This window comes from Manis javanica, chromosome 5 (genome assembly GCF_040802235.1).
Source record: "Manis javanica isolate MJ-LG chromosome 5, MJ_LKY, whole genome shotgun sequence".
In the NCBI taxonomy this organism is placed as follows: Eukaryota; Metazoa; Chordata; class Mammalia; order Pholidota; family Manidae; genus Manis; species Manis javanica.
This window is the reverse complement of record NC_133160.1, coordinates 16180450-16193626: the sequence shown is the minus strand read 5'-3', so window position 1 is coordinate 16193626 and position 13177 is coordinate 16180450.

The following is a 13177-nucleotide window of genomic DNA, read 5'->3' as shown; positions in this document are numbered from 1 at the left end:
GGCGCGAACTGAATGACCAATGAGTGCTCGCTCTAGCTCGGAGAGTGAAGGGGCTTATAAAATATGCATTAGACAAAAGCCATTTTCCATTTCTCTCCATCTACAGGTATTTTGTTAAGTGCTTATGCTTTTTTCTCCTGATGAGGTTTTCTCAGCTCAAGACGCGACATATCCATCCACTGGGCCCCGCAGCCGGGTGGGCCTAATAACTGCGTCTTCCCCAGAGCAGAACTGTGTGCCATCCGTCCCCCAGAGGGGCTGGCCAGAGTCACAGGGTCCCGAAGCCGCAAAGCTATCTCCTTAAGTGTATGGTCTGGATCCTTGCAATCTCAGGGGCTCCCACCTCTCCTGAGCCCCCTATCAGCCCAGAAATTGCATCAGATAACAGTTCCCAAGTCCCCATCCCACCCCCTTCCTCACTATCTAGGCTGATGGAGTTTGTAAAGGAAATGAGAATAGGCTCCTTTCCAGTAGCAGCAACAAGAATTTGCTAATTAAAACGAAAAGCCTCAGTTCCCTGGATCAGCGAAGGAGGCCTCTGAGATGTGCCTAGAGGAAATCTTTTTCCAGACGAAATGGCCTTCCAGCTGGGCCTGCTAGAGCCCAGGCATCCTTCTAACGGCAGGGGGCAGGAAACTGGGGCTCAGCAGACCTGCACTGCTCCAGAGTCTAATGAGGCCGTGGGCCCACTTCCAGGAGCTTCTGTCTCTTTGGCTTCCTTGGTCCTCAGACCTCACATGGAGTCACAGACTTCTTCAGAGAGTCAGGAAATGTGAGGCTCAGGGGGCCTTGGGATCAGCCAGTCCAGTGGTGTTCCTCCTGGCTGCCTACTGTAGTCGCTTGGTGAGGGTTTAAAAGACACTGATGCCCAGACCTATTAAAAATGAGTCACTGGACAGGGCCCAGGCATCTGCATTCTGTAAAAGCTTTCCGGATGGCTCAGTGAGGAGTGGAAGCTGCTGATCTCATCCAATAGCCTTGTCTCCTCTCTGGGTGAGGATTCTGAGGACCAGAGAAGGACCTGAAGTTGCCCCAGGACACACAGCAAGGCAATGGCAGAGCCCTGGTTTCCAGATTGGCTGGTGCTTTGCATACACAGGCTGCTTCTTGCTCTGCCTGCCTCACAAGGCTGCGTGTGGATGCCGCAAGATGAAGGGAAGATAAGAAGGTGCTCAGCCTGAGGGTGTGTGGTCTGTCAGCATTCGTGTGTCTAAGCTCCTTTGGAGAACTGACAGCAGGATCTTTTGCATAAAGACTGAAGAGCCTCATGGGAAATGTTCACCCTAAGGGAAAGGTATATGAAACGTATGAAGGTGGTCCAAGCATCAGGGTCAGATCCAAGGATGGGGAGAAGCATTGGAGGTAATTGACATGCAGCCCCCTATTTTATTAGGTTGAATCATATGAAACTGTGATATCTGCTCACATGTGGCCAACAGAAATGGCAGTTTCATATGATTGGACATCACAGTTCCAGCAGCACTAAGACAATAAGAAGGAGGGAGACCCAGCAGCTGCCACAAGTTCAGATCTTCACTTGGTGTGTCTGGTTCTGAGTCCCTCAGGACACTACACTGTATCGCCTCTTTTCTGTTGCTTTGGCCCAGGAGTTGCAATCTGGGGCCCACTTTCAAATCATAACGGTGAGAAAAGTGATGTCTGCCTAGTTAAAGGCTTGGTTCTTTCACTTATGTTTGCTATTATCATTATTATTAGATTAGGTAACATCCATAACACCAGGAATCCTTTTAATTCTTGGGCAATTCGCTGAGACCTCAGTCTTCCCATACTTAAAATGGGGAATATAATCTTGGAGGGCCGTTTCTTATCTCCTTAATTCTGATAGTCTAATCAAAGCAGTAATTCCCATTTGCAAAGCATTTTACAGCTTCCCAAGGCACCATGAGCTATATTGTTGAGTTTGAATTTTCCACAAAATGATGAGATGGAAATCATTATTCCCAAATTTTAGATGCAGCAAGTGAGGCCCAAAGAGAGTTGAGGCAAGTGTTCAGGTCATGCAATGCTCCACTTGGAACCAGAAGTCAGGCCTGACCTCAGAGCTTGAGGGTCTTTCTACCAGACAGGGCTGGGAAGTGAAAAAGAGGAGGCCAAATGTGAAAGGCTGGAGTTTAGAAGTGACCTCCTTGCACACATGCTCCCTTTGTTTTATTCATGGGGATTGGAAGGCTTATCCTATGGGGATGGAAGGAAGGGCTTTACACTTAGCTTACCTTCCTAGGGCTGCCCTGCCTCCATACTCTGCCTTCTTTCAACATCCCTAAATCTTCTGTAGAAGAAGGTACATGGCTCTGAAGCTCCCTGTGTGTTACTTTCAGATGACTGTATTGGTATGACCGAATACAGAAGAGGTGGTACATTATACACAGTGGAATATTACTCAGTCACAAAGAAAGAAATCTTGCCGTTTGAGCAACATGGATGGATGTAGAGGGTATTATGCTAAGTGAAAGATAAAGGTAGGGAAAGACAAATACCATACGACTTCACTTATATGTGGAACCTAAAATGAAAACAAAACAAATGAACAAAACAGCAGTAGACTCATGACACTGAGAAGTGCCTGGTGGTTACCATGGGGGAGGAATTGGGGTGGGCGTGTGGAATAGGTGAAGGGAATAAAGAGGCATAAAATCTCAATCATAATATAAATTAGTCACAGGGATGAAAGTACAGCATAGAAAACATAGTTCAGTAACATCTTTCTAGGTTGACAACTACAGTAGTTGGGGTGAGGATTTAATAATATATATAACTATTGAATCACTGTGTTGTGCACTTGAAACCAATATAATATTGTATATCAACTATGCTTCAATTAAAAAAAACCAGATGACTGTATTGGTGAGAGCCGGCTTGGCACAGTGGTTAAGAATACAGACTGCCTAGATTTGAATCCTTGGTCTGTCACTTACCAAAAATGAGACTAGAAAAAGTTACTACACTTTTCTCTGTCTTTCTCCTCTTAATGATAATGGTGGCTAAACTATAAAATTATAAGGAGGATTAAATGAGTTTTTTATAAGCACCGGCATAAGTCAAGATGCGCTGTAATAACAAATACACCCAGTGGCTTAACTCAACAAAGGTTTGTTTTTCCCTCATACTGAGTCTGACGGGGTGTTGGGTAATTCTCCAGGGCTCTCTTTTTTGGACTCAGTGATTCAGATTCCCTTCACCTTATAAAGCGTCTTAACCCATGGTTCCCAGGGTCTCTTAAGTAGCTCATACTGAAAGTGACATCATTTCCCCTGCCTGAGTCTATTGGCCAAAATTAGTCACATGGGCTCAAAATACAATTACAAAGGAGTGTGGGAAGTGTAGGCATTATTTGGACACCACTGTCTTTGCTAGTGTATATACATTTTGTTAAATATCAAATAAATGTCATTTTTAGAGAAGCCTCATATTTTATGGGTTGCAAGTTTAATTTCCTTTCTGGAATGTTCTATTTTATTCCTATTGATTATTTCTTCACTCTCAATTTAAAATTTTACCACTTCTTATTCTTTTATGTTTTCCATTAATTTTTCTTTGCCCTTATAACAACCAATAAGAAGTCATTTGGCAGGACAGTGGGAGTGAGGAACTCTACCAGCATCTGGGGAACCTAGAGGCCACCATTCTTCTCCCTCTGGACTTCTGCAGCCACCTCAGTGGGTTGTCTTTGATGAGTCTTCTAGTTGTTTTAAATATCTCACCCGCTGATGCTTATGGCTCCCCAGGGCTTTGATTCTACCCTGTCATCCCACACTTGAGTTGTTGAAGGTGTTGCCACTGACATTTCCTCCAGGCCAGAAGCCAAGTGTTGTATGTTTAACTCCACAGCCTCTGACACTTGTGATGTGGCCTTCTGAGACAAATGAGCCATGCTAGTAGCAAGCCACAACCCAGGGAGGACGGCAAACAGAGGTCCCGTCCAGGGAGCACCCTGGCCTAGCATGGTGAAGAGCCAGACGACTCTGACCTTTCCCATGGTTACCCACTGGAGGGTGGCGTCCCCCAGCTCCAGGGCTCTTCCTTCTGAGTGACGTGCCTCCTACCTCGGCAGGCCTTAAGATGGCCCTTGCTGGGTAGGCCCCTAACGCCCTGCCCTTTATGGGAAGTGTTAAGCAGAGGCCGCACAAAGAGGGGCATAGTCTGTGCTGGGAGGTCAGCTGCGTTTGTCAGGGACATAAGGTGAAGTGGGCTGGCTGAGAATGCTACAATCTGAAAAGAAGGGGAGCTTATTCCCCTGCTGCACAGGGGCCTGGGTCCTTTTGGGAAAGCTCTGTGGTATCAGGAAAAATGAGGGCTAGGATTCTGTGCCCTAGATCCTTCTCTCTAAAGGTCAATAGAAGCCTTTCGGGGACACTGGATAGGGGCGGGGAGGGAGGTCTCTGCAGAGGGATTTGATCAGCTCTCAGACCGGAGACCACAGAGATAGTTTGCCCAACCTCTCGGGTATCTATTCCCCTTCCTCCCATTAACTCTACAAATGGCCTTTCACACAATTGTCTCCACCCCTGATCCCATAACTGAACTGAGTGAGCGCTTGCCCAGCCCCAGATAAAGGCCTCCCCCATCATCTTTTCTTGAAATTGTACCTGGACTCATAGGCCCTCCTGTCCCCTGTGGTCTACACCATAGGGAATTTCCTCTGCTTGGCTGACTCCCCAATAATCCTCGCTTCTGTGTAAAAATCCTACAATCTCCGTCACCTTTTTGGGGAACTGGTGCGCTGTGCGTGACTTTGAGCCAGTTGGGCTGGGCCCGTGAGAGCCAAGGTGGCCGGCAACTTGGGGAGTTTCAGCTTTTGTGGGTGACAAGGGCTTCTCCAGATCCTCTGAGCACCCTGACGTGTGCTCCTCAGCAGCAAGGCTTTCTTTTCGGGTTGGGATGATGAAGGCATAAATCCTGACGCACTGGCTTTATAAGGTAGGTTTTTATACTACTCTTTTTCAGGATACCTGAAATCTACATAGCCATCTCCTCATGTTCATGGTTTCAGATCTCTTATTTCTCCGGTGGGATAGGTAAACAAACATCGGCTAGTGTTTCCCTTTCTGTGTGTCTTCGGTGCTTGTGGCCGTGACATTTTGCCTTTCTGGTACTGATAAGCAGGACATGAGTTACCTTAGCACATTTCCCCTCAGAAGTCACCTGCAGTCTGTTTGGACATATGGTGTCTCCCTGCGGATCTTTTAGCTCACAATTATCCTACAACCCTGGGCAGAATTCATTATCTCTGGGGAATTGTAAGCCAGAGCTGTCTGGGCGTCCCTTGGGGCCCTACTTGGAGCCATTAGTGATGGCTGATTGCACTCCAAGGCCACTTTCAAAGAGACAGATACATTCACCTCCACGGAAAATTCCTCACCCAGCTTCTTACAACCTGCTGGAGCTGAATGGTGGAATATGGCCTAAATCCTGTGGGGGGAAGCTTCACCCATCATTCCAGTCCAGGGGTCAGTATATTAAAGTTGGTCCTTCTCGGCTGACTTCTATCTTCGGGGGGAATGTTCTCACCTGGGTAAAGCCATTTCTTTTTCCTGATCTTACCTTTGGAGTAGTGCCTTGGTGCCTGTTTGCAATCAGGAGGGACCCAGAGGTTAAGATGGCCCAGAGACTTTTCAGTTTCTATTAGGGAGGGGCTGGGGATTGATGCTGGTGACCGCAGAGGGCCTACCTTTATTGGCAAATCTGATAAACAAACGGATTATTTTACTAGGCGAATGCAGTTGTGTAATTAAAAACTAAGCAAATGAATAATGTGAACACTTTAGGTCTTAGACACTAACAAATGGATGTACTATATACAGTAAGATGTCTTACCTTGAACTAAATCCAAAGACAGTAACAACTCTGCTTTGGTGTTTTGTAAGACAGTTTTCCCTCTCATTTCCTTTTACCTTTGATCAATGGATACTTGATATTATCATCAAACCACTTTCATTCAACTTGTATCTTGACAGATGGGAAATTTCTCCTTCTAATATCTAGTATGACAAAAAACCCCAAGGAATTCTCCAGATTATATTTCTGCATCAGCACTACATGGCTTTATTATTATAGCTCACTTGTAAATTGTTTGGTTACTCATGTGTGTTATTTTTTTCAGATAAGCTTCAATATAATTTTTTCAAGTCACCTCCTAAAAGACTTGTTTGGATTTTGATTGAAGCTGAATTAAACTTACTCTTTAATTTAGCTAGAATTGGCATTTTAACTATAGCTGTTCTTTCCTTCCACTTCATCTCTTCATTTCTTATTGTCCTTTCAGGTCATGAGCTAGAGCTCTGCAATTTTCTGTATGTGGGTTCTCTGTTTTTAAAGTTTATTCCTAGATTTCTTATAGTCTGTGCCACTATTGCGATAATATTTCTTTCTTATTATGTTTTCTAACATGTAATCAATGCTACATTAATGAATGAATTGATTCATTACTTCATTCTGCAAGTATGAATAGGGAACCTTTGTTTTGCATACTTATTTTATAACTTATAGTTTTACTGAACAGTCTTCTTATTTATTTATTTATTATGGTATCATTGATAAACACTTTTGTGAAGGGTTCACATGAAAAACATTGTGGTTACTACATTCACCCATATTATCAAGTCCTCCCCATACCCCATTGAGGTCATTGTCCATCAGTGTAGTAAGATGCCACAGAGTCACTACTTGTCTTCTCTGAGCTACCCTGTGACCGCCCTCTGCACACCATCTGTAGCAATCATAATAAGCCCTCAATTCCCTTCTCCCTCCCTCCCCACTCACCCCCTTTGGTAACCACTAGTCCCTTTTGGAGTCTGTGAGTCTGCTGCTATTTTGGTCCTTCAGTTTTGCTTCATTGTTATACTCCACAAATGAGGGAAATCATTTGGTACTTGTCTTTCTCTGCCTGGTTTATTTCACTGAGCATAATACCCTCAAGCTCTATCCATGTTACAAATGGTAGGATTTGTTTTATTCTCATGGCTGAGTAGTATCCCATTGTGTATAGGTACCACATCTTCTTTATCCCTTCGTCTACTGATGGACACTTAGGTTGCTTCCATTTCTTTGCTATTATAAATAGTGCTGCGATAAACATAGGGATGCATATGTCTTTTTGAATCTGAGATCTTGCTTTCTTTGGGTAAATTCCTAGGAGTGGAATTCCTGGGTCAAATGGTATTTCTGTTTTTAGTTTTTTGAGGAACCTTCATATTGCTTTCCATAATGGTTGAACTAATTTACATACACACAAGCAGTGTAGGAGGGTTCCCCTTTCTCCACATCCTCACCAGCATTTGTTGTTCCTAGTTTTTTTGATGTTGGCCACCCTAACTGGTGTGAGATGATATCTCATTGTGGTTTTAATTTGCATTTCCCTGATAATTAGCGATGTGGAGCATCTTTTCATGTGCCCATTGGCCATCTGAATTTCTTCTTTGTAGAATTGTCTTTTCAGATCCTCCACCCATTTTTTAAATAGATTTATTTGCTTTTTGGGTGTTGAGGCATTTGAGTTCTTTATATATTTTGAATGTTAACCTCTTGTCAAATTTGTCATTTACAAATATATTCTCCCATACTGTAGGATGCCTTTTTATTCTACTGCTGGTGTCCTTTGCTGTACAGAAGCTTTTTAGTTTGATGTAGTCCCATTTGTTCATTTTTGCTTTTGTTTCCCTTGCCCAAGGAGATGAAAAAGTTGCTCATGTTTATATTCAACAGAGTTTTGTCCAAGTGTTCTTCTAAGAGTTTTATGGTTTCATGACTTACATTCAGGTCTTTGACCCATTTTGAGTTTACTTTTGTGTATGGAGTTAGACAATAATCCGGTTTCATTCTCTTATATGTAGCTGTCCAGTTTTGTCATACCAGTTGTTGAAGAGGTTGTCATCTCCCCATTGTATATCCATGGCTCCTTTATTGTACATATTAATTGACCATATATGTTTGGGTTAATGTCTGGAGTCTCTATTCTGTTCCACTGGTCTGTGGGTCTGTTCTTGTGCCAGCTACATGTTCTTGTGCACATTACTGTGGCACAAGATTACTGTGGCTTTGTAGTAGAGCTTAAAGTTGGGGAACATAATCCCCCAAGTTTTATTCTTCCTTCTTAGGACTGCTTTGGCTATTTGGGGTCTTTTGTGGTTCTGTATGAATTTTAGAACCATTTGCTCTAGTTCATTGAAGAATGCCTTTGGTACTTTGATAGGGATTGCACTGAATCTTTAGATTGCTTTAGGCAGGATTACTATTTTCACAATATTAATTTTTCCTATCCATGAGCACAGGATATACTTCCATTTGTTGGTATCTTCTTTAATTTCTCTCATGAGTGTCTTGTAGTTTTCAGGGTATAGGTCTTTCACTTCCTTGGTAGGTTTATTCTTAGGAATTTTTTTCTTTTTGATGCAATTGTGAATGGAATTGTTTTCCTGATTTCTCTTTCTGCTAGTTCATCATTAGTATATAGGAATGCAACAGATTTCTGTGTATTGATTTTGTATCCTGCAACTTTGCTGAATTCAGTTATTAGTTCTAGTAGTTTTGGGGTGGATTCCTTAAGGATTTTTTATGTATAATATCATGTCATCTGCAAACAGTGACAATTTGACTTCTTCTTTACCAGTCTGGATACCTTTTATTTCTTTGTGTTGTCTGATCACTGTCAGCCTTCTTATTCTTAATAAGTTTGGGGTTACTAGGCATAGATCAGGGATTGTGAAAAATTTTGACCTTCATTTATAAAGTAATTGTGGCAATTTAAAAACTTATATGCAAATTCTTTTACACTCTTTTTATGAAGAGGATGATTCTATGTCGTCTTCCTTTGAATCAAGGTTGATCTCAGTGAATCCTTTACAACAAATAGAGTCTAACAGAAGTAATGCTGTATAACATTGAAAACCAGGTCAGGCCAGAAAAATGTCACTCAGATTCCACCAGAATCTTGTGGAACATTCATTATGGATGAAGGGGCCAGATAATGAGTCTGACTATTCTGAGACCACCATGCTGGAGATGTCACATGTAGACAACATAGATAGCCCACCTGACCTCCCAGCCAACAGCCAGCATCAAGAGCAGTGATGTGCATGACCCCCTCCAGAATATCCAGCCTGGTCAAGGATTAAAGATGACTGCAGCCAGAGCCTTCATCTGACTGTATCCACAGGAAGGACCCAAGGTAAGAACTGCCAGATGACACATCACCTGCTCCCTTCTTGCCCAACCCCCACCCCCACCCCCCTCCTCCAACACCATATCCCTGACCCACAAAATCATGAACAAAGTCAAAAGGGCTAATTTGTTATATAGCAATGGTACTATAACAGTAATTATTTTTTTTTCGTGCCTAACTGCATTAGCCAAAAATATTAAATAGCAACAAGGTAGGCATTATGACTTTAATGGAAAGACAATTTTTCTCTATTATTTAATAAATTGACTATTTATGTTAGGCATTTAGTGGTAACATAGAACTCTAAATGCTCAGTAGCTGAGTAAGACACAGTTCTGCCAGTCTGGGTAATTCCCAGGAGCAACTGTCCTGCATGTGGTGATTCAGTGATCCAGGCTGATGGGGGCTCCCACTGCCAGTATACACCATCTGGAACACACGACCTCCTTGAATGATGAGGCAGGGAGAGAAAATGCTGCAGAGTCTCTTACCAGCAATTAAATGCTTTGGCATAGAGTTGATTCACATCATTTCTGTTCATATTTATTGGCCAGGACTTGTCACACCACCCCCCTAATTTCAAGGGGGTAGAAGGTATAATATTTTACATCTGCCTGGAGTGGAAAAGTAGATATGGGTGAATTCTAGTAATGCCTACCACTCACTATTTTAACTTCTTATGCTAAAAAAATCTTACAATTACTAGCTTACTGAGATGATTGTATTTAATCAGAAATTGATACTAATGTGCATGCACCCTCCAGGATACCCAAACCCAAAATTTTGGATTTGTAGCGTGCATACTATTTGGACATAGTATATATTTTTAAAAAGCAGCTAAGTTAATATTGAGTAAAAATCTTTGTTTTTATAAATGTGACTGACTAGAGGCTTTTGGGGTGTATGTGCCTGCTCTTTCAGATTTGGTATCTGTGCTATTTTAGCTTCATAATATTCATGACATGAATTGGGAAGTTTTCCCTTATTTGCATCATTCTGGAATAGTACATATAGCATAACAATTATTATTTTTTTTGTTTGAAACTTTGATCAAGTTCACTCATAAAACTATTTGCTCTTGTATCTTTAAGGGCAGGATTAACAATTTAAAATTTTTCTTCTGGTAATTGGTCTACTCAGGTTTTCTATTTCTTGAGCCAATTTTGGTAATATTCGTACATTTCCACAATCATTTGATGGATCTGAGATTTTAAAATTTACTCTCCAGAGTTGTTCATAATATCCTTTCATAATGCTGTATAATTTCCTCTTTCACTATTATATCTCTTTTCTAGTTAGTGATTTTGAGTATTTGTGTTTTATTTTGATAAGAGTTGTCATTAATTGGTTCTGGTGGATACAACAACAAAAAAAGTTCTTGGATTCAGTAATCAAATCTAGTGTTTTGATGTGTTTTTTTTTTTTGCATTTGTATTCGTTGTTAAATGTCTCCCTTTTCCTGGCAGAGACTTGATTTCATAGGCAGTCACTTTCTCTGACTCCTCAAAGTGAACCTCAGCTTTCAACTCCCGCATCTTTTCATGTGTCTGGTGACGGTTTCCTGTTTGTTCATCTTTACAGGGGGAGCTCTGAGCTTGCTTGAGTCGGGAGCTGCCAGAGAGCTCGGTGGAGGGAAGAAGGAAGGGAAGGAAGTGAGGTCTGGTTATTTTCTCTGCCAGTTCAGAAATCGGACATGTAGGGAGGGCAGGGGGCTTAGCCAGAGGGGCTCTCAGGACAGGGAACTTCATCAGCCCTTGTGGAGGTTTGTATCTGGCTGAAACACCCCTCTTCCCCATCTTTTCCTGGCACGATTTCTGCCATTAAGAACTAGCTGTCAGGAGCCGTTTCCTGACAAGGGCAGCTGGGAGTAAGTATTGTTGTAGGGTCCTCGCTTTGTGGGCACAGATCCCCTACCCAGATGCTCCCCCACTCCACTGGCCAAGCACCCCGTTGTGCCAGAGCTCACAATAAGGCTTGGTGGGGTCATTTATGGTTCTTTTTACTGTCCCTTGTGCAGGCTTACTATTTTTAGCAAAAATATGGGATGGCAGGACTCCTGTTCCCATGAGTAGCAAATTAACATCCTGACACACAGGATGAGCCTAGGATGTGAGCATAGCTTCTCCCCTATGAATCACTTTACACCAAGTCCATTTTTGTCCCTGGATCAAAAGCTTAACTGGATAGCTGGCAGCCTTCTCTGCATGTTGGCAGGGTCCCATCTCAGATTAACAGCTGGAGAGGATGGGAGTATTGTGCAAAGTTTATGCCCAGTTTCCCAGCCAGTGTTCCCTTAGAGCCAAACCCAAGACAATGTTTTATTTGGAAATATGATTCCAGGAGGCAATGAAGATAGGGGGTGGAAATCAGAGTCGGGAGGGAGGGGTGGCACAAGGCTGTGTTATGGAGGGGGCTACTCCTGCCAAGGTCTGCTTGCTTGTTCTGCAACCATTGGAAAGTTACATGAAATGAAGCTCACAAGTGCCTTCAGGGCAAAGAAAGGAGAAAGTGTCTGATTATAGGCTCTTGTCTCTCACTGGTCAAAGGTTGCTGTGCAGGGGTGTTAACACCCTTACATTTCCTGGTGACACACACACGAGTGCTAAGTAGGTACCTGTGGGTGTCTCAGAGCACGGCATCATAAATCCTGGGCAGTGTCTCAGTGAGAGGAGATACCGTGGACTGTCCCCAGCTTAGAAATGGTCACTGCAGCCATGGAGGAGATAAGAGGAGAAGGGGGGACTATTTGATAAAACAGGCGTGTGCTGTACCCATGCTTGTACATATTCAACTGACAATGTGCTCTGTCTCTGCCTCTCTCTGGGGTGCTCCAACATATTGAGGGCATGAAAGCTAAACTCAGCACACATTTCTACAAGTTTCTCCCTGCCATGCTCCCTTGCAGAGACGGTTTTCTTCATGTGGTTTCATCTCCCAGGAGGTAGAAATGGACTACTGACTAATACTGTGAGTGAACGCAGACCATTTGGATGGCTGAACCACCTCTCTCTTCGTTTGAGGCTCCTTTATGCCTTTTAGGGAGCAAAACGTGATTCAGCTTTTCCCACTGATTCTGATCCTTATTCAGCTCCGGGTGTCATAATCAGAGGAAATTCCTCCTGGATTCACTTGGTGGCCAAGCTTCCAGCTTTTACTATGTATATGTGGGTGTCTGAGAGGACAGTAGCATGAGAGTCAGCCATGATCATAACCTGGAGTGAGGATGGCCTCTGGGCCCCGCCCCGCCCCACCCCAAAGAGGGACGAATTCACCTTCTATCTAGGCACATACAGCTGGGAGGGTCCTCGTCATTCAAAAGGAGACATTCATCTACTTCCTGGCTCAGCTGCCTCCTAAAGCCAGGCTCCAACTTTACCTAAGAACTTGGAATAGCAGCAGTGCTGGTAATTGTCTGGGATAAAAGCCTGCAGCTCACGGGCACTCAGGATAGGAGTGTGGTGCTCAGGCTGAATGATACCCAAGATTCTGCAAAGCGACACCTGGCTCAGGGCTGACTTGCAGAGAACCACGTAGCTGGGCTCCTTTCCCTTCACAGTAAAGAGCTTCCAGCACGTTGTTCTGTGGCATGAGACCATCAGCCTTCAGGCAGGGAAGGTTACATTCTGCTAAGGATGTTGTTGAAGCCATTCTTTATTAAAGGGACTCATGGAAAAAATTATGTGTAGCCTCTGTAGCAGAAACACTTTTATTTATGCTGAGTAACCGGTTTATTTTTCCCTTTGGAGACTGAGTTGACTAATGGACTGTGTTCACCTTCTTGGGTGGATGGGCAATACCAAGTATTCGAACCTCTGGATGCAAATATATGGCAAATCTTTTGGGTCTGATCCCATTCCCAGCATCATCTTGTCTATCTTGCTTCCATTTTCCTAAGTTCACACCTTTTTTTTTTATAATTGGCTTTTTTAGATATGAAAGTAATGTAAAATTTAGAAAATACAGAGCATTATATAGAAGAACCAAAATTGCTCATATTCC